A 25,444-nucleotide genomic window follows, 5' to 3' on the forward strand; every position below is an offset into this window, starting at 1 on the left:
ATAGGTAGATCTTGGGTTAAATAGTTTCCCTGACTTTGTTCTGGCTGATTCCTGATCCTTATAACTTGGGGGAACAGCTGTGATCTTACTACTAGATGCTTGGAGATGATCTCACCTCTCCTGAGCTCACAAATGAGGCACATCTCCCAAACCCTGTCAACACTTTTATAATATTAAAGATGTAACATTAAGTTAGAATGTGCCTTTTATGAAGTCATGAAAGCACGTTGTAATGCAGAGATTCTTGACATCATCATTTGAACAGTTTTAATGATATTTCAACTACAGCACCTTAAGTGCCCATGCTATATCCTGAGACCTTGTCTGACTCCCTGAGCCTGACACTTTCCAGGGTTCCTTCTCACCATGCTCCTACCTTATCGGAGCAGTCATCACAAGGAACTCTGCTAGGCTGTTTCTCCACTAGTCTCTGACTCCTTCTTCATTTACATGCCAGGAGCATAGACAGTTGCTTCATAGACATTAGTTGATTAACGAGTGAATAAATGAGTGAATTGATGGATATCCAGAAGACAAATTTTAGAGAAGAATAATGAAGTCTTCTATCTGTGGATTTATCGATGGCATAAGGCAGGGAATGCTAAACGTGTTTTGTAAAGGGCCAGATAATAAATATTTTAGGCTTGGAGGGCCACATGGTCTCTGTAGCAACTACACAACTTAGCTGGTGTAGCTAGGAAGCAGTCATAGGCAATATGCAAATGAATGAGTGTGGCTGTGTTCCAATAAAACTTTGTTTGCAAAAAACAGACAATGGGCTGGATTTGCCTGCAGGTTATAGACCCTAAATATAATCATTACCTAAGATATTTTGAGGGTGTGATTTACCGCAATGATATGTATACTGAAGCTCAATGCATTAGAAAAGGAGGAAGGTTTCAAACAATTCAATAAAAAGACAAAGGGGCAGGCTGGGCATGGTGGCTCATGCATATAATCTCAGCACTTTGGGAAACCGAGGCAAGAGAATGGCTTGAGGCCAGAAATTTGAGACCAGCCTGGACAATATAGTGAGACCCTGTCTACAGAAAGTTAAAAAGTTAGCCAGGCGTGGTGGCAAATGCCTGTAGTCCTACCTACTCTTGAGGCTAAGGTGGGAGGATCACTTCAGCCCAGGAGTTCAAGGCTGCAATGAGCTGTGAATGTGCCACTCACTGTACTCTGGGTGACAGAAAGAGACCCTGTCTCAAAAAAAAAAAAAAAAAAACAGACAAAGGGGCACTTAAACATTATTTATTTGTGATGAGAACTGAACTGATTGCTAATCAACTAAATTTATCAGTGACACAGATGGACCAGTTTGTTTTAAAACTCAAAGAAGAAAGTAAGGATTATTACTCTTAAAATATTATAGTATTTGAATTATATTCAAAACATAATCTTTCAAAATTATCCTTCTAGTGTTGGTTGCCTAGGGGCAAAGAGGAAGCCCAGTCTCTTTGTTGGAATGACTGACACAAAATTTAGAATGTGCAAAAGGGTAACTGTGGAAGCTGGGGCACTGAATCAAGTTACCCTTTGTATAGTCTCCCCCCCCCCTGAGTCTCACCTAATGGCCCAGAGCTAGAGTGCAGGGGTGTCATCATATCTCACTGCAACCTCAAACTTCTGGGCCCAAGCGATCCTCCTACCTCAGCCTTCAAGATTACAGGTGTGTTCCACCACACCTGACTAACTTTTCTATTTTTTGTAGAGATGGGGTCTCTCTCTTGCTCAGGGATCAGCCTGGTCTCAAACTCCTGAGCTCCAGCAATCCTCCCAGAGTGCTAGGATTACAGGCAGGAGCCCCTGCATATTCTTTTAATCAATGCAAATACAGTGTTATTTCAACAACCTAAGTCAGATCTCTCCTTCTTCTCATCCCCTCGGTCCCTCCTCTGTTAGCTAGCAATTAAGCTGCAGAATTAGAGGTTCTACACGGTGCTGTTTCTTATTCCACTGAGTCCCTTCCTTGCCTTTCCCCTTTGTTGAAGGGCAGCTGATGTTGGCTTCATACGTTGGTGGATGGCGTGGGAGGCAGTAAGCTAGGACAGATGGGCTTACTGCCCATCTAAAGCACGGGCCTTACTAAAAGCACGGGCCAGGGGTTTAGGCAACCCTTTGTTTAACTCTCACTCCTGCACCTACCAGTGGTGGGACTTGGGACACTTTAATGGACTTCCCTAAGCTCTCAGAGGTTTTGTGAGGGCCAGATGAGCTCTCCTAGCACTAAGTGCTCAGTGATATTGGACTGCTGATGCTGCGGCCCCTACTACAGCTCCTTCTTTTGTAATAGGGAGTTGTTCTGCAAGTGTGAGATCCAGCAGTAGGCTTTGAGATCTTGGTGACATCCTTATGGGTAACTCTCCTTAATGGCAGGAGTCACCTAGGGGAGTTAGATGTCAGAAGTCCTGAAGCCAAGAGCAGAGCAGACACAGGTGCCCAGAATGAGTCCAGAGGTATCCAACATATTTCAGGGAATCGTGTACTCGCTGTTTCACCTCTATTTTTTTTTCTTTAATTGGCTTGTGTGTGTTTTAGCATATTCTCTTCTAGAATTGTCTTAGAGACACTGTTTTTATTTTTGTCTGTTTGGAGTAACAACAAAGATGGAACAGAAAGGATTGCTCTTCTACCCTAAGGCTATGATTTCCTTATTTGAAAATTATGCTCAAGGCTTATGTTCTCTAGAAAATTTATCCTGATGAAATGGCTTGGGCGCAACACATCTCCACAAACATTCTTCCACCTTCAGCTGATTTTGTGTCCAATGATTTTTTTAAAGGGCATTTGTTCATCGTCACGTGATCAACTTCTCTGTCCCTTCCAGGCATCACCTCGATAATCCTTCCCTCTGAAGCCCTTTTGGTCTTCTACGTGGCCAAGGTTGTCCTCTTGTGTGAGCTCCCCAAGCAAAGCACTTATTAAACTGCTATGCTCACTTTTTACCTCCCTGATCACCTCCATTAGACTGTAAGTACCACAGGGCTTCCTTTAATATGATATTCCCAGCAACTAGTAGAGCCATAAGCACATTCTAAGTGCTCAATATATATTTGTAAGACAAATGCCTTTCAGAGGCTTGCCCATTCTGTATATTCTACTAATTCATATTAAATCAGTCACTTGGAATTTTGTTGAACTATGAGTATTAAGTACAAATTAATGTCGAGATTCATGAGTTAATCTATCCCAGTAGTTGTAGAACATCACTTAAAAATAAAGGGTTCTATCCACACAGTTATGGAATTAGTAAATGAGAAAATTATAGACATAACTGTGACTTCCTCTGAGATTGGATCCAACTAGTTACACATTTTTATTTAGACAGAGCACAGCATAGAGATGAAGATGAGAACCCAGACTTTTTTTAAGTAGCAAAAATAGGAATTATTCTAAAGCAAGAATGATCATTCTTTTTTTGTGGGGATTTCATAAAACATGTATCTTGTTCTGTGAGCGAGACATGTTCTTAGTTCTGACAAACCATTGAGAAGCTTATTAAATGAAAAGTGTTCAGGAAACATCAATTGAATTTAATATTTGATATTTTAGCTTGTCTTTATATTTTTTCTTAATAAAAAAAAATCCTTTAGTTCTCTAACAGAGAAATGTTAGAAAAATGTTACTTTGATGCTTTTAAGGACCTTTTCCTAACCCACAAGGCTGAAGTATATAAATAACAGAGAGGTGTAGAGGCAGGAGGGGTGGGGTGTAATTGAACATATCTGGTCTCCCTGGGGATTTTTCCTTGTGGCTGTTGGTGGCTACAAATGGCCGTGTACCCCAGGGGAAGTGAATGCAACAGCATGGGAGTGAGAGCCTTTTTGTGTTCTCTGCCAATTATTAGGTGTGATTGAATATTTTGAAAGAAGCCAGTACATAAAAATTGGCATTTGGCTAGTGCCTTATAGAAGTGATTCTTTACCCCCTCTGTTTTCCTTTCAAATGTGTTTGATATTTTGACTTTAGACTCTGCCTACCCCTCTTGTTATCAGAGGTAGACATCAGTCTTACAAAAGACACTCCATAGATACTGGGTGGATGGCATTGGGTTTACAATATTTTTTTCCTTCTCTAGCTACTATGGTTTTATATGTTTTTCTTCCTCTGTTACAGGAAAGCCTTTAGTTCATCTTTTTTCTAGGACCATAGTAATCAAAGTTCATATCACAAAAGCTCTGTGGTTGAGGTTTCTAGCTGTAAGAATTAGGAATGCCAGTATTTTTTTCTAAGCATGACTGTTGGTGCTTTTAATCCTATAGAATAAGAGGCATAAGAGAATTTGTAAGTTTTATAATTTTAAGGAAATCTTTTACTCTTCCTTATTGGAAAAATATTCTATAGAATTTTGCATTTCACACCTCCAACAGAAAACGCAGTAGTAGCAGGAGTGACGTTTGGCTGTCATTAATCTTTACAAGAATCTCAGGACTCTTAATTAAAGAATTATGGAAGCCCCAGGGTTTTTTTAGGCAACACATATAAAAAGAGAGAGTCTTATGGCAAAATATTAATCACTTAGTGCCCATTGAAACGAGGGCCAGCAAATGGAGTTTAACACTGCAATCCCTCCTTTTGACCAATTTTCCACATTGCTAACTGCTAGAAATCATGGGTAAGGGACTTGGTTTCATTCTGGAGTCTCACTTGGAGTTTTGAGAAACTACTTTAGCATATAGAACCCAACAGTATTTTCAGGAATTTGTATTTCCAGGAATTTGTATTTCCAGGACTCTCTTTAGAACCAGTGTACTGATTTTTGTCTTCTTAATCACAGGTACATGAAGGTAGAAACGTGGCCATGGGTTAAGGATTACATTTTTGACAGCTGTTTTTTGGGGGAATCAATTTTTAATATTGAAAGGATGACATGGCTATATTATATACTGAATTCTTAAAGGAACATTAATTGTCTTTAGATCTATTCATCAGACTGTAAGATCCATGGAGCCAAGTATCATATCAATTTGGCTCACCATTATATAATGCCTGGCTCAGAGAAGGTACTATGTACATATCTATTGAATGAATTGAAAGCAGGTAGCAGTAATATTAAGATATTTCAAACCAAAAATTTCAACATGAACCACTAGCTTTCTGTTAAAAATGTTTCAAAAAGGTCTATCCATGAAATATGGTTATGTCATCAATTTCTCACTTTTATTTATATGAAATGAAATTTTCTGAAGAAAAGCATAATTTTAACCATGCTATTCCTTTGTATGATGCTAACTGGCATAGGATGCTTGCTCACAGAGAATTATTATAGTAGTGATTACTTGAGAGTTAACTTTTTTTCTTTACAAAAACATTCAATATTATTTTCTCAATTCTCAGAAATATCCATAGAGAGAACAGGTGGTATCATTATTTCCCCTCTATGTAGAAGACTAACTTAGAAAGATTATTATTATATAATAATTTGTCTAGCAGGAATTAGAATAAGTATCTTAGAACTGGAAGGGACCTTAGAAATAATCTAATCCTCCCACTGCCAGTCATTTTGCAGATAAGGAGATTGGGTCATGGAGAGGTTAAGAGATTTGCTCAAGGTCGCATAGTAAGTTTTAACCACAGCTAGAACCAGAGCCCATTTTTATTTCATGATTCTAATGTTGTGTATGTTCTGCAACCCTGCTATACCTTATGTCTTATTTCTCTAGTTCAGAACTGTCTATAATTCTTGCATTTTAGATGCTATGTGAGCTTGCTTGTTACCTAAAATGTATTATTATTATTATTATTATTATTATTTTTTTTTTTTGAGACAGAGTCTCGCTTTGTTGCCTAGGCTAGTGTGAGTGCCGTGGTGTCAGCCTAGCTCACAGCAACCTCAAACTCCTGGGCTCAAGCGATCCTTCTGTCTCAGCCTCCCAAGTAGCTGGGACTACAGGCATGAGCCACCATGCCCGGCTAATTTTTTCTATATATATTAGTTGGCCAATTAGTTTCTTTCTATTTATAGTAGAGACGAGGTCTCGCTCTTGCTCAGGCTGGTTTCGAACTCCCGACCTCGAGCAATCCGCCCGCCTCGGCCTCCCAGAGAGCTAGGATTACAGGCGTGAGCCACGCGCCCGGCCTAAAATGTATTAAGAGCTCACTTTGGGGAATCCTGATGTGATACTGTGCAACAGAAATATAAGTTCAGGTGCAGTAAAATTCAACATATTGTAACAGAAGGTGCTGCAACACTAGAAATGTGGTTTACCAACCTGGCTAACTAGCTGTTGGAGCTTAGGTGAATCATTTCTCTCTCTAGAAGCAGTTTTGTACAGTGAGAGAATAGCACATTGATAATTGCTTGAGGTTGCCTCTACTTCTGTTCCTCTGACAGTCTATCAACGCCCAGGAAAAGTGATCCTATATTTTTGAAGCTGTGACTCAAGTATCTCTTTACTCAATCATAGTCTATGAACTCTGTCATGAATTAAAGGGAGTCTGTTTTCAGGTGGTCTAAAGATATGACAGTTGAAGTTGTATCATAAGAAACTGTTGCCCTAATGTTTTTTTCCCAAATTCAAGGAAAAAGGAAGAGTTCTGGTTTGAAAATCTATCAGATTTGTGTCCATTTTTTAAGCTCTGGAACATAACAGTGGATATAGTTGACTCGAACCTGTGTTTGTGGTTGGGCAACGTTAGATGAAAACAGAAAAACAAATATATAGCAAAAGTATAAACAAAAGTACTGGACAGTGTCCTGTCCAATATGGTGGCCACTAGCCCCATAGTGCTATGGAGTATTTGCAATGTGGCTAGTACAAACTGAGATGTACTGTAAGGATAAGGTACAGTCTAGATTTTGATAACTTAACTTGATAAAAGGAATATAAAATATGTATTCCATTAATTTGAATACTGATTACATGCTAAAATAAGATTTTGGATATATTAGATTAAAATATATTATTAGAATTATTTTTCTCCTTTTTTCTACTTTGTAAAAATGTGGCTTCTAGACAATTTAATATATTTATTAAATATATTTTATTTTAGGGCCAGGCACAGTGGCTCATGCCTGTATTCCTAGCACTCTGGGAGGCTGAGGTGGGAGGAATGCTTGAGGCCAGGAGTTCGAGAACAGCCTGAGGAAGAGCAAGAGCCCCTCTCTACTAAAAAAATAGAAAAACAAAAGCAGAATAAATACGTTTTATTCTATATGTTATTAGCAAAAATATTATGTATTTTGCTCACATTATATTTCTGTTGGACAGTGCTCATTTATACTGTACTATACTACTATACTACTCTTGCCTACTACTGTGCCTACTCTTATGTGGACAGTAATTCTTTATGTCTCAAAAGCCTAGTGGATGGGGAACACTGAGAATGTGCTAGAAAGTGTGGGAAGGATAGATGAGCATGAGATCATTGAGAGGAGTTAGCTTCCACAGTTTGGGTGGGGACTTCCTTCTGCAAGCTGCTAGCTATGTTCCCATATTCATATTTTAATGCCAATGAGCTGACTTACAATGGCCACAGATAACCCAGAGATGGATGTAATCAGCACCCAATTCACAATCGATCAACTGATTTAAATCAATTTCCAAGTTCCCTCTAATCTCTACAATGCCAGATGCCTTGTCTTTCAAAGGCTTTTTCCTTTTGTAATGCAGTTCACTGGCTTCAAGTAGGTTCAGTCTGAAGTTCTTACAATGCCAAAAGACACAATTACCCACGGGATTCAGGATAATAGGGAAATTACAGAATTTAGAGTAGAACAGAAGGAATAGATACCCTAAAGGACCATAAAGGGGTTATTATAACTTTGGCAATAATAACAAAAAAATTGAGCAATAACAATTGTAAACTTGTGGGATAACCACCACCATCATGAACAAGCTGTAGGGCTCTTTGATAATGGTATTGAATTTAAGTTTTGACAAAGAATGAACAGAACACTGAACTAATTATATCCATGCTGTTTAGTGTATATTAATATTGCTTTAAATTAAGGAAGTATGACTGCTTATTGAACATGGTAATACTTACACTTGGGCTTCTTTTCTATATGGCTAAAAGCTTGCTACAGTCTTAGAGTTGAAATGGACATTTTTACTAATGAGGGAACAGAAGCTCAGATACGGTAAGTGATTTGGTAGTGTCAGATCTTGGGCCCACATTTCTTGATTTTAAGTCAAATACTAGATCCACATTACCATGGAGGCATATTTCTTAACAGCTATTGTTATTTTTTAAAAAAGAAACTATATCACTAAAGCACAGAATATTCCAGCTTCCTAAATCTTCTTAATAGCTTGTTTCTTAAGTCACAAAATAAAATTCAGCGAGCCCTATCCAGAACCCCCAACCCTCTGTGAAAGCTATATGTTTATAAACAAAGAAGTATGGAAATAAGTAATTTTTGAAAGCAGAGTATTGAGAATGACATACTATTTGAACACACTAAGGGAACATTTTGTTTGCTGATTAGAAGAAAGGAGCACTATTGTTGACCAGCTAATAGTAACTCTCAAGGTCAGGAGGCTTGAGAACATCAAAGAAAAAAGCATCAAAGAAAAAGGAAAGGATTTGCTTTATGTGATGACTAAATAGGGTCCCATGGACTGATACCCCTGCCAGTAAATGACTATAAATTCTGGATATAATACAAAAAGCAACCACTTGAGAGGAAACACAGGGAGGCAGAATCTAAAGAAGGAATCTCTTCTTGGAGGAGGAGAATTGGATGGAGTTATGACCTGTTGTCAAGACTTTTAGTCTTTAGACATGGCATGCAGGGGAAGAGGGTGCTAGTGAAGAAATCTGCAGTCCTTCTGGACCGGAAACCAGAAAACAGAATCGGCAGAAACCTCAGCCACCAGAGAGAAGGGGAAATCCCAGAAGGAAAAGAGCAACGAGTGAGATTGCCACATTCTGTCTCCCTTATATATGGCTTTCTCCTGATTCACACATACATGGAACACATTCAAAGCCTCTCAGTTAAAGATAAAATAGCTGAATTGGGACCAGAGCTATCATCCAAACACCAGAATTTGAAGTTCTGAGGTGAGACAAGATAATTTGGTACTAAAATAAAAGGAACAACACTCCTAGGAGAAAACTAACAGAATACAGAGTCTCCACATCTCTATATCATAATGTCTAGGATGCAATCCAAAATACGTGATATACAAATAATCAGGCCAAGGGCATATATGCTCATGAGAAAAGAACATTCACAACACCAAGACAGCTCAGGTGTTGGAAGTAAGAGATGATATTTAAAACAGCTGTCATCACTGTACTCTAGGCAATAAGTATTAATATAATATGCTCATAGTAGATGAAGAGATAGAAATCTGTGCAGAAAAATAGAAAAGGTAAACAAACAATGGAAATTCTGGAACTGAAAAATACAATAGCTAAAAAGTCATGTGATGGAGTAACAGGCAAACAGAGTTGATGAAATAAAGAATAAGTGAACTTTAATCAATAATAATTATTCAATGTAAAGAACAGAAGGAAAACCAGATTGAAATAAAAATGAACAGAATTTCAGAGATCCAATAGAAAATATTAAATGGCTTGTAAGCATAATCTCCTATTATGTAGCTGTTCTCATTACTGGGCAAATTAGTTTTGACTAAATTCAGTTATAAAATTAAGACAGTTTTTGGATAAGAATATTTAATAAATAATTTTAATTGAACAGCTAATATAAATAGTTCAGAAACAATATTTAACACTACATTTAAAAATATATATATATACATTTTAATTGACACATCATAATTGTACATATTTATGAGGTACAGTGTGATATTTCAACACATGTATACAATGTGTAATGACCAAATCAGAGTAATTAGCATATGTACCACCTCAAATTTTTATCGTTTCTTTGTGTTGGTAACATTCAAAATTTTTTCTTCTAGCTATGTGAAAAACTACAATAATTTACTGCTTACTATAGTTACCTCACAGTGCTATAGAACTCTAAATTATATAATTTGCAAATTAACACTCCTATATGGCTGTAATTTTGTATCCATTAACCAACCTCTCCCTTTCTCCCCTCCCCTTTACTTAACTTCCCAGCCTCTAATAACCACTGTTCTACTGCCTACTTCTATGAGATCAACGTTTTAAAACTTCCACATAACCAGATAGCATGTGGTATTTATCTTTCTGTGCCTGATTTATTTCACTTAACATAATGCCCTCCTCCAGGCTTATTCCTGTTGCTGTGAATTACAAGATTTATTTATGGCTGAATAGTATTCCATTGTGTATGTATACCACATTTTATTCATTCATTCATCTGCTGATGGATGCGTAGTTTGATTCCATATATTGGCTATTGTGAATAGTGCTGTAATTAACAGAGAGGTGCTAATATCTCTTCAACGTATTGATTTCTTTTCCTTTGGTTATATGCTCAGTAGTGGGATTGCTGGACCATCTGATCCTAAAAGTTATTTTTTAGCTTTTTGTGGACCCTGTGTTCCACAATGGCTATACTGATTTACATTGTCACCAATAGTGCACAAGAGTTTCCTTTTCTCCATATCCTTGCCAGTATTTGTTATTTTTTTGTCTTTTTGATAATAGCCATTTTATAACTGGGGTAAGACAATAACTCACTGTGGTTTCAGTTTGCATTTTCCCGATGATTACTGATGTTGAGCAATTTTTTCAAATACTTTTTGGCCACTTGGATGTCTTGTTTTGAGAAATCTCTATTCAGATCCTTTGCCCATTTTTAAAATTGGATTATTATTATTATTATTATATTTTGCTATTGAGTTCCTTGTATATTCTGGATATATCTTTGTCAGATATAGAGTTTGCCAATCTTTCTTCCATTCTGTATGTTGCCTTTTAATTTTGATTTTTGTTTCCCTTGCTGTGTAAAACCCTTTTAGCTTGGTGTAATCCCTTTCATTTATTCTTTGCTTTTGGTGCCTGTGCTTTTGATATCTTAGCCATTAAACATTTGCCAAGATCAATGTCCTGAAGCATCTCCCCTATGTTTTCTTCAATAGTTTCATAGTTTGGGGTCTTACATTTAAATTTTTAATCCATTTTGAGTTGATTTTTGTATAGGGTGACTGGTGGGGGTCTAGTTTCATTCTTCTGCACATGGGTATCCAGTTTTCCCAAAACTATTTACTGAAGAAATTATTGTTTCCCCAGTGAGTGATCTTGGCACCTTTGTCAAAAATGAGTTGGAAGTAGATATATGGATTAATTTCTGGGTTCTCTATTCTGTTTCATTGGTCTATATGTATGTTTTTATGCCAGTAGCATACTGTTTTGGTTACTATAGCTTTGTAGTATATTTTGAAGTCAGGTAGTGTGATGCCTACAGCTTTGTTCTTTTGCTCAAGATTGCTTTGGCTATTAGGGGTTTTTCATGGCTCCATATGGATTTTAGGATTTTTTTTTCCCTTAAGATTATTATTTTGAATTTCTTTTCAGGCAATTTTAAGTATCCATTTCTTTGGGGTCAGTTACTGTAAATATATTGTGTTTTTGGTGGTGTCATATTTTCTTGCTTTTTTATGTTTCTTGTCTACATTGCTTGATGTCTGTGCATCTGGTGGAACAGTCACCTCTTCCATTGTAGAGTGGGTTTTGTGAGGAAAGACAGTCACCTGTAGGTGTGTCATAAGGTGTCAGTTGGGCAGGGTGTGTTGGTTTTGTTCTGGGTGGATGCACTAGTTGTAGGCTCTGTGCAATTTCTTCAGCTATAGTCAATGTCATCAATGCCTACAAATGCCTCAGTGTCTTAGGCGATGTAGTTTGTATGGCTAATCCACCTACTCACCCTGGGGGGGAGGTGCTGGGCTGGTCTGTGCTCCAAGGAAATCATGGGCTGGTCAGTCAGTGGCTGAGCTTAGCTGGGGCTCTGCTCCTTACAGTAAGCCTTGAAAGATATGGAGTTCATTTACAAAGCCAGATTCAAATCCTTTGCTGTTTTGAATCTTATCCTGATTTGATTATAAATGATTGCATTTTTCTAATATTTCTAGCTATATAACAGTGGCTAAAACACCTGGAAAGGTAAGAGAAGGCTAGAAAGGATAGGGCAACCAAAGTAATGCTAAAACCTGGAAGGAAAGCAATACGTTGCTTTTCTCCCCATTCTTCTTTGATCCCCTTTGGAGAAATGGCTTATTATAATAAGAAAATGTGTTACTTTGAGCCAGTTTTTTGTCCGGAGCCACAGATTCTTTACCTATAAAATAAAATCAGTGCCATCTATATCTCAGAAGTTGTGAATATTAGATGAGAAATATAGTTGTAAAATCTCATGCAATGCTCATCACACAGTAAGATTTTGTGAAGTAAATCCTTCAACAACTTTCCTTGTGATTCTCTGTCTTGTGCTGAAAGAGGACTATCTTAGAAAAGACCATGAAAACAAAAATAGGATTGCCTCACTTCATAGCACTTTCACTCTGCACTGGTTACCAACTTGTCTCAATGCAGTGAAATGCTCCCAAACACAGCAAATTACATGAAACCAGGTTATTACTTACAGATAGGCAGCCAGGGACAACAGAAGCCTAGTATTCTTGAGCTGGTCCTCCAAGGCTCAGCAAATCTGCCTGGGGTGGATGGAGTCTCTTCTGTATGTGCCCCATTTGCATCGCAGCTTAGGGAGCTCAGAAAGCAGCCCACCCTGGGTTTTATACTCCAGCATCACATGACTTGCTGGACTAATGTGTCTAAGAACATCCTGTTTCTAGCAGGGGACTGGAACAGTGTAGGCTATTCAGGCAAGTTTTATTCTATCTGAAGATGTTGCATTCCCAGCATATTCTACAGCTGTTTTTGAGAATTACAATAGAAAAAGAGAGGGGAACTAGGTCAGTCCAAGGCCTCTTAGAGAATTATCCTGGCCTGACTAATAACAGAGAATTTTCTAGTTGATTTAAAGTCAAGTGATTTCACAAAATAGCTAAAAACAGACATTATTAAGTGCCTATTTTGTGGTTGGTTCCATGATAAGACTAATAACAACAATAATTATGATAATAATAACTAAAATGTATTGAGCAGTTATTTTTACCAATCAGTGTCTGAAATATATTACATGCATTATCGCATTTACTTCTCTCAGAACCTAGTAAGGTAGTTTCTATTATTGTCTCTATTTTACAGATTAGGGCATACTGAGCTTCGAGTAAGTAAATCACAGTTACATTGCTATTTGTGGTGGAAGAGTGACTTGAACCCAGTCTATTTGCCCTATTTTTTAACCAGATTACTAGTTCAGAAAATAAACACCAGGCATCAAAAAAATCTTCCCATCCAATTCGGAGGGAAAGTTTACAACCTGAAGCAATTAGTCCTAAGAGCTTTTGGAGAATTAGAAGACCAATATGGCCTTGAGTAATCTGAGGAGGTTTTATTTTAAAAATAAATAAATAGGTCTTGAGTCAACTTTTTATAGCGTTGGTCTTATTTCAGCAGGAGTAAGTAGGAGGACTTTTCATGATGGGCATGTAAAATAGTCTGAACCCCTCCACCTCAGTTGAAATAAGCATACTATTAATAGAGTAGAGCATTAGAACTAAGATTCAGCATGCGGCTTGATGTGTTCATGATCTCCAGGACAGAAATCTAGTTACCTGGCAAAGCTGAGAGGCCATTCTCTGTCCCCTACCCTGGGTCTTCCTACACCACCCACACACCCCCACCCCAGACACAGGGGTCTCAGACCTCAGGGCTCAGGAGGACAAAACTAGCACTTAACAGAAGTTGCTGTGAGGCTTTCCAATCCCCAACCCATCTCCCACACCTGGCCAGACTGACAAGACCAGGCAAGGGGTAGGACATGGGAAAGATTTGAGACATAGAATAGAGCAGTATCATAGAGGGCCTTGAAAATTAATTCAAAATTGTTTTATCTTCCAGTAGTATATCCTAGATCAGTGGCCTTTAAACTTTGGATCTTGACTGCTCTGTAGATTGTGAAATTAATGTACTGGGTCACTACCAACATATTTGTTTTAAGGAAATAGAATAGAGTAGAATGGAAAATATAAAAGTGTCTTGCACTTAATAAGGGTTTTTGTGAAACATTTGTTTTAGTTATATATAGTCAATTCTTGTTATTTGCAGTAGTTAAAGGCTATAAAGTCACCACCAACACTGAATTAGAAATTACTGAACCATTTCTCCCTGGGTAAATAAATACAGGGTTAGGTTACTTCATTCCTCTGGTCATAATGTTTTTGTCAACAGATCAATACATAACCTTGTTTCATGTGTGTTTCTGTTTAAAGACATCTTATTTAATATATGTTGTTGATTCATTAGCATTAAGCTCATGGCCAAGCGCGTTGTAACTCGCGCCTGAGCGAAGCTTATCTCACACAAGTGTTCCCCCCTGTGGCACATGGCAGCCTTCCTGCTTGAGGAACACTGCTTAGCACTTCTGCATGATGCTTGGGAGCCATTTTAAACAGTGAAGTCGCCCACTAAAAAAAGTACAAAGATGCAAAAATTGTGACATTAAATAGACAATGAAAAGGGCACTTGTTGACAGTCTGAGCTGAAACAAGAAGGCAGAACGTCACCTTTTTCAACCTCAGCTGGGAATGTATGTGTCAGGTAACTCAAATTTTTATTACCCTACACGTGTCTGTGAGTGACCACAGATGTACTTCGAGTATTGATTTGGGGGTTACAAATAAATTTTAGAGAGTAGATGAATTCACAAATATGGAATTTGTGAATACGTGTGTGAATAGGCCAGTGAATGTGTTTATTAGGTTGTCATGTAAAATGTATTTCTCAAGAGAAAGATTTTTTTTAATTCAGGATATTATGGGGGTACAAACATTTTGGTTACATGAAATGTGTTTGCCTCGCCCAAGCCAGGACTACAAGCGTGTCCTTCCCCCATACAGCGTGTCCTGTCTCTATTAGCTGTGGGTTTAACCCCCTATCCACTCCAGGTGCCACCCCCCCCCACCCTTCCACCTGACCTGCCCCCAGTGAGTACTACTACCATGTGAGCACCTTAGTGTTGATCAGTTAGTACCACTTTGATGGCCAGTACATGTGGTGCACGTTTTTCTATCCTGTGATACCTCACTTCAAAGGATGGGCTCAATCTCTAACCAGGATAATATAAGAGGGGCTAGATCATCATTGTTTTTTTGTAGTTGAGTAGTATTCCATGGTATACATATACCACAAGAAAGATTTTTTTGTTTGTTTATTTTTAGAACTGTTGCCCTAGAAAATCAGATTCCTGGGGAATGACATGGTAGATAGTGTTTTAATATATACCCAGTAGGCAGAATGTGGTTTAGAGACAAAGACAAAAGGCGATATTTTGTGTATTATCAGTATATTCACATTTATTTTATACTTGCAAATATACTATAACTATACCTGAAAAAAATTGGGACATCTAAGAAGAGGTACCCATCAGGCCACTGAAAGTACGAGATGACAGTAAAGCTGAAATTATCTGTTTTTCAAAGCACTAGAGCTTAAGTAATATCTAATCAAATTGCCTGACAAAATGTGACCCTTGTTTGAGAATTCACAGTGCAATCTTGCAACCAGGCATAATCATAAATATCAGTTTTTACCATCTTGGCAAAGCTCAAAATGGTTAGTAAAGAGGAACTTCTGGTTGACGGACTACCAAATATGCAGGCTTTTTCTGTAATTTGTCCTACAGGTTAAAGTTAGTATTGTCAAAACACTGCAGGCAACATTTTAGATTTTAAGGCTTTAGTATCATTATTGCTCCCATGGTATTAAATATAATTCAAACACAGAAAAATGATCTTCTCTCATTTTGTCTCTTCTTTCTGATGAGAGATAAATAGGTCCACTTGAGAAATGATTTTATCGACTCTTGTAGTTTAATTTTTCTTTAGCGCTCCAAAACTGGCAAGAAGCAGCCAGCCAGTGAGTCCAAATAGACAGCCGATGTGTGATTTCACATCACAGATATTTTCTCTGCAGCACAATGGAACATAGTGGACGATACTCAGTTATCCTCCAAAGCAGTAAGGTCCCTGTTGCATCCTTTACACACTGATTTCATTAATAATGACTAATTCTAACGCTTGCCAGTGAATAATGAATGGGAGCTACGTTTTTACAAATTTTGCCTCACAAAGACTGTATTTTTTTCCTACATCTTGGCCATGGCGTAGCCCAATAGCTTTCAAGGAACAAACAAAATTGTCAAACGCCGTCAGTTTGTAATGTCATGTTCGATCTGGAGCTGAAAAGTGTGGCCTCAGGTTTCTGGCCTATCTTTTATGTCACAGAAGCACAGAATTGTTAAACAATCTGGGGAAATTGAAAGCAGCAAATGTGCAATAAAACTTCCTCCGTAGTTCAGTGCCACATAACAAAAGAGACCAATAAACTTTGCTCCACTCGAGCACTGGATGGTGACTTATCTGCGGGAATGCCAGCCACAGCAGACGTAAAGAAAAACAGATAGATACAACTTTTTAAAAAGAAACTTTAGGAAATAGTTTTAAAGTCTGTTTTTCTCCATGATTCAGCGGAAGTTCAAAGCTTCCCTAAAATGTTCTGTTGGAAACAATGAGGCTGGAACATACTCTATTTTCCACTTTCTCCACTTGTTTTGGGGTTTTCACAAGGTCCTTCTAATAACCCTGAACTTGTAGAGTGTTTTAATTAAGAGCTTCATTGTCAGAGCATAATAACATAAATGCAAGATCTCTCTGTGATAATCGTGCTTTGTTTATGGTTTTACAACAACCTTGTGTTTTATTCTGTTTGTATAGTCATTGTAGCTTGGAGTTTCTTTTGAAGACGCCCCAAATCCCAGAAACTTAAAGAAGGAGAAACATCTGAAGCCACTTTGACTTTTTCTTTTCTTTTTCGACAAAGTGATTTATCTCTGAAGAACTCTGCTCAATTCAGTACATGGGCCTTATGAGTACATTTATTGTTTTATTTATTTTATTTATTCTTTTTATTATTACCCTTTCACCCTCCAGACCCCCAATAAACATTTATTGTTTTAAAATGTCATATTTACTTAGATCAAATGAAGGGTGATTATTAATATACTGAAAATAAGATAGATAACTATTTTAAAAGAATTTTTATCTTCCTCTGCCAAGAGCACTATATGTGTTTTCCTCATATTAGGAAATGATTTTTTTTTTTTTTTTTTTTTTGAGATAGAGACTTCCTCTGTCGCCCAGGTAGAGTGCAGTGGCGCCATCGTAGCTCACTGCAACCTCGAACTCCTGGACTCAAGCGATCCTCCTACCTCAGCCTCTTGAGTAGCTGGGACTAGAGGCATGCACCACCATGCCTGGCTGGTTTTTCTATTTTTAGTAGAGATGGGGTCTTGCTCTTGCTCAGACTTGTCTCTAACTCCTGAGTTCAACCGATCCTCCCGCCTTGGCTTCCCAGAGTGCTAGGATTACAGCATGCCCAGCCCAGCCCAGAAATGGGGATAATTTTGACACCTTTTGCTTCATTTTAGAAAGAGGTTGTACTTTTCTCTTGTAAAGAAGGCAATAAAAAAAGTTAAGCAATACTAACTGTTCAGTATCAAAATTAATTTACATTAAGGTAAAATGTTAATGAAATTCCCCTCTCTTCCCTCTTCTAACTTTGAAATTCTGTTCTTAAGCCAGGAAGTGGGCAGAGCAAGGTAAGAGCCTACAGCAGGGAGAAGGGAGGAGCCAAGGTGGCTCCTGAGCACCTTGTCAAATCCATTGCTCCTTGTCAAAGAGCAATGTGTCAGATCCCAGAGGGAGATGGGGCATTGATTAGGGGCAGCCTGGCAAGAGGTGTCAGAGCCTTTGCAGGGGGAGGAGGATGTTCACATGCGAGGACAGTCGGGTGTGGGTTTCTGGAGCTCAAGTCAGGTGAAGAAGTTCTCTATATGTATAGTGGGTTGAAACATGGAGCCCAAAAAGATTTGTCTCGGTGCTAATCCCTGGTACCAAACTCTGTATTAATTTCCCAGGGCTGCTGTAACTAATTACATTAAACTTGGTGACTTAATCCAATAAAAATTTATTCTTTCCAAGTTCTGGAGGCCAGAAAGCCAAAATCAAGGTATGGACAGTGTTGGTTCCTTGAGGAGGCTTTGAGGGAGAAACCATCCCCTGCTTTTCTCCTAGCTTCTGGGTGGATGTCAGCAATCCTTGGTGTTCATTGGCTTGTAGACACGCCACTCCAGTCTCTGCCTCTGTCTTCACATGCGTGTCTCTGTGTCATCTTTTCTGACTCTGATAACCATGCTTGTTTTGGGATTTAGAGCCCACCCTAATCCAGGATGATCTCATCTTGAGATCTCCTTACTTTAATTACATCTGCAAAATCCTTTATGCCAAATAAGGTCACATTCTGAGACACTGGGTGGACATATCTTTTGATGTCCCACTGTTCAACAATGTATAACATGATGGGAGGTGACTTATTATGTGGAGTCAGAGATCAAGAAGAGTAAGAATGGCATTCTTTGGAGGGATGGCTTTTTTGTGGGGGCGGAGGTCAAAGACCACGTAGGATGAGAGCATCCATGCAGGAAGTGGGCCAACATAGGTTGTCAGACTCCAAGTGAGGTGAGGAAGGAAGATGCAAAATTGGTTATATATGGTAGACTGATCAAATAGGTCAGTATATCTAGGGTAAGAGAAGCCAAGATTCTCACCATCAAAGAACGAAGTTACAAGTGTGGGAAAGGAGAAAATATTAGAATTAAAGGTATTGGTTTGAACTCATAATTTTTAATAAATATAGCTAGATACAGTAATACATGGAGATGTAAATGTGTGTGGGTGTATGTGTGTACTACCTAGCTCTGTCCACTGAAATGGCCTGGGAATAAGACCACTGCAATAGCAATGAGCCCACTTAGCACCCATATCTCAGTTTCTAAATACCAGTCTTCACAAAAAAGAAAGAGAGCTCTTCGGAAAAATGGCCAAATTCTGGAGTTGGTATAGAGGAATTATGATACAAAGATTTTGTGCTAGAAAGTAAGGAAGTACTCAAGAATGATGGTGACATGTCAAAAGGGCACAGAAGTCACCTTGAAGAAGCTCCCAAAAGAAGGCTAAACTGGGAATAATTTGAGCATCAAAATAAATGATAGTAATGTATTATAACCCACTAAAAGTACAGAACCATAATCCACAATGATTAAAGCAAATAAGCAAGTAAATAAAAATTTGATGAAGAATGGGATATGTACATACTTTCAAATATCTCCCCCCCAAATCCTTACTCATCACAAAGGAGAAAATAAATAACTTTTGAGTGGAGAAACATGGGAGACATCACCTTAACCAAGTGATCAAAGTGAACATAGTCAGTGATAGCATAAATCAAAATTGTTTGTCACCTGATAGAATGTAATGAAAAACATCTGTGATGTTCCTGTCACAGATGCATAACCTGAGTCTAATCATAAGGAGTCACCATAAACCCAAATTGAGGCACATTTTACTAAATAATTGAACTATAATTTTCAAAAGCGTCAAAGTTATGAAAGTCAAGAAAAGACTAATGAACTCTTCCAGACTGAGTGCCTCTAGAGAGACATGATGACTAATTGCAGTGTGTGCTTCTGAAGTGGACCCATAATTTCAACAATTGTATAGGGTCTGAAAATTAGACAGTAGTAACATCACAACATATCAACTGCTTAGGAAATGCCTGGAGCAGAGTATGCACTCATCAATTTTAGCTGTGATGATGATGATGATGAAGATGATGGCTACAACACTGATGACAACGATGACTAAAGTACCACATGAGAAATATACTTAGCAACTGTCTACTCAATACTCTTGAATCCTGGAACAGGAATGTTCTTGATTTATATGTAGAAAACTGTTTCCCCCAGGGCTAATCAAATTAAATTGAGAGGTGAATATAAGTAAGTTATATTCTTTTTAGCCAACAGAGAAATAAAAAGCATGTTACTAGGTAACTCAACACTTGGGACCCAGGAATTGTAAAATTACATTGTGTTCATGAAAGTGAAAAACTTAGTTTTCTTCCAGCAACCAAAGAAGAGGAATGAATATGAGAGTGGGAGGTTGAATCGTCCCAACATTGGAGTGTTGGGAATAACTCATTTAACTGTAGAGCTGGAAGACATAACAGTAAGCATGCCAAGGTACTTTTATAATGCCAATTTAGAAGACTGATCCCTCATTCTATTTTTCAAGGGAAAAATAAATCCCAGTATAGTACTTGTACTCCTGTGTTGATCCTTGCTCATGTTTTCCAAAGTTTAGAGCTCCAAGTGTATCATCATTTGTATATAAGGAGGTCTTAGGGGTATCCTCACTTACTCATGTTGCAATAATATTCCTATGGATCCTACATATCCATCCATAGGCCATTGTTTCAACAATCCCGACGTAAAATAATACAACGTCAATCAAGGGGTATGTAGAGAAATTAGTTCCATACCTTCCACAAAAGCATTGTCTGAAAACTTATCTCATATTATCTCAAGTTGTCATTCAGTGTAGATATGACCCTTTTAACATGTAATCCTCAACATGCTTGATTATCTGATTTTCCAGCTCCCTTTATATAAGAAACAAGACATTATTGGAATAGTCATGATGGTGAGAAAGTTGGTATATATGGAGGAGAGAGGAGAGAAACAGAGAGCAAGTCAGAGCTGGCCACCTGACAGATGGAAAGAAAAGACGAAAATGCTGACACAGAAGTACTTTGCTGCACTCACAGAAAAGGGAAGCAGTTAGGAAAGCACTAGACTGAGATTCTTGAGACTTGGGTTCTAGTCTTCCTTATTAGCTGTGACAGGCCTTAAGGAAGTTAATTTCTCTCTCTTTACATCTATAAAGTGGGGACACTAGTAACTTCCCTCTTTATCTCACAGCATTAAAGTGGGAACAATTTTATAATAAAAGATTACATTAGGCTGGCTACGGTGGCTCATGCCTGTAATCCTAACACTCTGGGAGGCCGAGGTGGGAGTTCGAGAACAGCCTGAGCAAGAGCAAGACCACATCTCTACAAAAAATTGAAAAAATTAGCCAGGCATGGTGTGCACGTCTGTAATACCAGCTACTCCTGAGGCCGGAGAATAGCTTGAGCCCAGGAGTTTGAGGCTGGTGTGAGCTACGATGACACCACTGCACTCTAGCCTGGATGACACAGCAAGATCCTATCTCAAAAATAAACAAACAAATAAATAAATAAAAAGTATTTTATACTTTAAGTTTCTACACAAATGTAAGGTTTCATTCTCTTACATGTTTATAATGTGGATTGTTCTTTAAATGACTTTAAAATATGTTAATCTCTGCTTAAGCCTACAAAGAAGTATATAAAAAATTCATAAAGGATTTGCATTAAACATCATCAAAATAAAACATAGAAATTATGGTAAAAAAATGTAAGTGATAATAACTTCAGTGGTAAAATAATCTAAGTGATAAATCCCAGATAAGTGAAAATTCACTTAGCTGATTGTTTAGCATTTTTGGTTGTAAGTGACAGCAGTCTAACTAAAGGTAGGTGAAGCACATACCTGAGAAGTCTATGGTATGGGGCTCATGATTCAGAAATAGGAATAGGTTGGAATTGGCTCATATTTCATGTACATTGTCTTTATTCCCGAGCAGTCTCTTTGCATATGGTAGCAAAGATGACTATCTGTGGATACATGCCTACTTTTTATTAAGGCTCATCTTAAGCTATTCTAGAGAAGCATTAAAAGCTACTTTAGGTACACTGGGAGATTTATGTTTACTTTTCCCAAGTTGTTATGAGTGGAACCCTGAGCTGGGATATAGAATTATGTTCTGTAGTGCGAGGGTTGGTGTAGTATGACTATTGGGCTGAATCTGGTCTATAGTCTGTTTCTGTAAAGTTTTATAGGAACACAACCATACCCATTCTTTACATGTTTTGTGTGGCTGCTTTTGGTCTATAATGGCAAAGTTGAGTAGTTGTGACGGAGGATGCCAGGGTTCACAACATCTGAAGTGTTTATTCCCTGGCCCTTTACAGGAAGTTTGCAGAACCCAGCTCTAGGGGAATGTGTGTTTCTTGCCTCAGCAATGAACTTCTTGGATTTGTTTTCTTATCTTTACAATGATGGTCGCAGGCTAGGTGATCCTTGAGACTTCTTTTTGAATGCTACTGTTTATTCTGGGGGAGCCCTTTTGTTCTGTTTTTAATGCCCTGGAATTTCCTTTTCTCTTCTGCTAAACTCATGCCTCCTCAGATAGTGAAAATCCTGTTCTACATTAGAAGTCTCCAAAGTCATTCTCCCATATTAAGAGGAGCTGGATTCGAAGTTAACCGTTCAGCCATACCCACTATGATTGAAAAGGTTTTATGCATTATGTGCACTGAAGCATCCACTCAGCCTCTTAGGTGGAAAGGGAAGAGTCTTCCACAGCATACGTTAGCATATGTGGGTCCACAGTTCTTCTTTACCATGGAGGGTGATGACACAAAGGTATGGGATGAGATGGTAGGCAAGGGAAGTAATAAAGAATCCTAGAAAATGTGAGAACAAGAAAAAAAAAAAAAACCTCTAAGGTTTCATCTCCCAATTATTTCCTTTAAAAATTAGAAAATGACTAGTCAGCTTTCACCTTCTTTATCGACTGTTTCAGCAATACTTTTAAGCTAATATTTGGCTTTAAAAGTCTCAAACAATAGGTTTTAAAGACCTCAGATGGTAAAATCATAAAAATAAAGCTAAAACATATCAAATAAAGGCAAAATCCAGAATCAGCATCATCTTCTTCCCTTTTCACTCTTCTAGTAGTGTTGGTTCTAATTTCTCAATCCAGTTAGGTAGTTACTCACTTTTTATTACTTGCTTACCGATGACATTTGCCATTTGTATTAATAGCAATAGTAATGGAATCGTTGTTTATACGTTTATGGCCTTGTTGAATGTCTAAATATGTAGAAAAAGGATAGTGGCATTTTCCAATTGTGTAACCCTATAGCACCTTGTCAGGGGACTGTAGTTCATATACTGTACCTGTTGTGTTTGTACACGGTGGGGGGGGGGCTTTAATATATAGCACATTTCCTAATTGCCAGCCTTTTGGGGAGGGCTATACATTCATGTTAAGATATCAACATTTCTGTTTTAATGTAGAGCCAATCCAAAATAGGTGTGAATGTTGTTCATTTTTGCACAATACCAACAAATCAATTAATTGTTGAAAGTTGGAGCTTGAATCTAGACATTTTATATCATTTCAAGTATACCTTAGCCCTTTAAAGCATAAATATCCTCTATCTTCATCAACCTGAAACAAACATAAATATTTTTACAAGAAAAAATTATGCCATAACAAGAAGCAGCTTAATAAAGACAGACAAGGAATGGTCTCTATAGACCAAGAGAAAATGGGGCCTCAGTTATATTTGTGCCAAAGGAATTTCGTGAATGTAAAAAGCAGTCTGACCAAAAACAAAACAAAACAAAAAATAAAACCCCACAAAACTATATTTACGTTATTGCAAGACTAATGTTTCTTAGTGAATAAAATAGTATAAATTAGTTTTACTTGTTTCCCTTCAATATTCGTTAACTTTATTTTTATAATTATATTGCCTGAGGGTTTTCAAATACAACGTGATGATGTAATAGTTTTAAACAGGGCAAATGTGAATACCAGAAGCAAATGAAAAAAAAAAGTCTGAAATGTCTAAAAGGTATAAATCTCAGCATAACAGCTCACTTGAGCAAGAAATATAACTTATTTTTTCTACATTTAAACCTAATTTCACTTTTGAGGCTCTGAGGGCTTGGGGCTTCCATACCTTCTCAGCCTGGCACCCTCTCAATACTTGGATTTGTTCCCCAACCCAGAAGCTCCTAGAACCCCGCCATTTGGGGGTTTTATGAAGGACCCACTAGGTAGATATGATTGATTAAATCACTGGCCATTGGTGATTGGCTCAATCTGCAGCCTTTCTCCCCTCTCTGGAGGTGGGGAGAGAGAGGGTGGGGCTAAGTTCCAACCCTCCAATCACATGGTTGTTTCCTTTGGCAACTAGCCCCATCCTGAAGCTATCAAGGGCCCACCAAGAGACAACTCTTTAACATAAACTCAGGTGTGATTGAAAAGGGCTTATTATGAATAACAAAAGATGTTCCTTTCACCCCTGTCACTCAGGAAATTCTAAGGGTTTTGGATGTTCTTATACTGGGAGCTGGGGGCAAAAATATTTATTATTAATATTTCACAATATGCCAGGTGTGATATAGCAGGCAAATGAGACCTCAAAGAGCCTCCCAGAGTATTCCATAGATCAACATGGTGAATAATGAAAGAAAGGTTCTCCATGTGATCAAAAGTGGCCCCAAAATATTTGAGAACAAGTCAGAGCTAAAGAAGCCCTACAGTAGAATAGAATGCATGGAAGACCCAATGCAAAAGAAGGCATCCCAGTCTCTGCCAGTGTGAATGCATGCCAGTCTAGAAAGAGGCCAGTGTGGCTGCATGGAGCCATGGAAGACTAAAACCTCTTACAGTCCCACCCACTTGACACCTTAGCTCTTCTATGTCATCCCCTAAAACTTAGGTATGATGGGATTCAGGCCATGCTACTCCAAGATATTTTAAAACTGAAGGAATTTGAGAAAAAAGCAGAAGCAGGAAGATTACTCTCACCTTCTCCCCTAAAGCAGGCCATGAAACCTAGGGAGGACTCTCTGACCTTCCCTGGAAGCAGGTCTTAAGACCCTTATTAGAGAGGCATCCTCCCTATACCCAGAGGAAAGGAACAGACTTTTCTCTGAAGACACAAGGACACAAAGAAGAATCTGAACAAACAGGCCCTGCTAAGTTCTCCCTAGTTTATTATCATTAGATCATACCTCTTTTGTCTTCTAATCATACTTCTGCATGACTGTCAACTTCTTCATCAAACCTAGCATAAAACACATACATACAGGTTTCCCCATTTCTTTGGGTTTCCATTTCCTTAGGAAGGGTGCCATCTCATGAAAAACTTAAATAAGTTTGTCTGCTTTTCTATTATTCATCTGTCTTTTATTATTAGGAGCCTCACTATAACCCATAGTTTTATTAATATTATGGCAGGATAATATTTTGAAATACTAGCTGATTATATAGTCATTACCCATGAATCTTTTGATGGGTGAGGAAGAGATAACATTTTCCCTACAGGTGCAAAAGGGAAGGGAGGAATTCTTAACCTGAATGGAATTAAGACCCAGGGATGAGAGGCTCGATAGTGAAATTAGTTTTCATGTAGATGAATACATGCCTCTTTCATTTTAGATCTCTCAAATACCCGTGTCTAACCAGCTATCTCTCAGAAGTTTACCGAGCCTGAACACTACTGTTTCTCCTCCACTCTCCCCTCCTCTGTGTGGGGAAACTTTTCCCAGTGTGGGAGTAAGATGTCCTGGCTCTCCTAATTGAGTACACTCTCAAGACCATTGCTTATTATTATTTTTTCCATTCCTTCCTGA

The sequence above is a fragment of the Microcebus murinus genome, chromosome 15, assembly GCF_040939455.1.
Source record: "Microcebus murinus isolate Inina chromosome 15, M.murinus_Inina_mat1.0, whole genome shotgun sequence".
Taxonomy (NCBI): Eukaryota; Metazoa; Chordata; class Mammalia; order Primates; family Cheirogaleidae; genus Microcebus; species Microcebus murinus.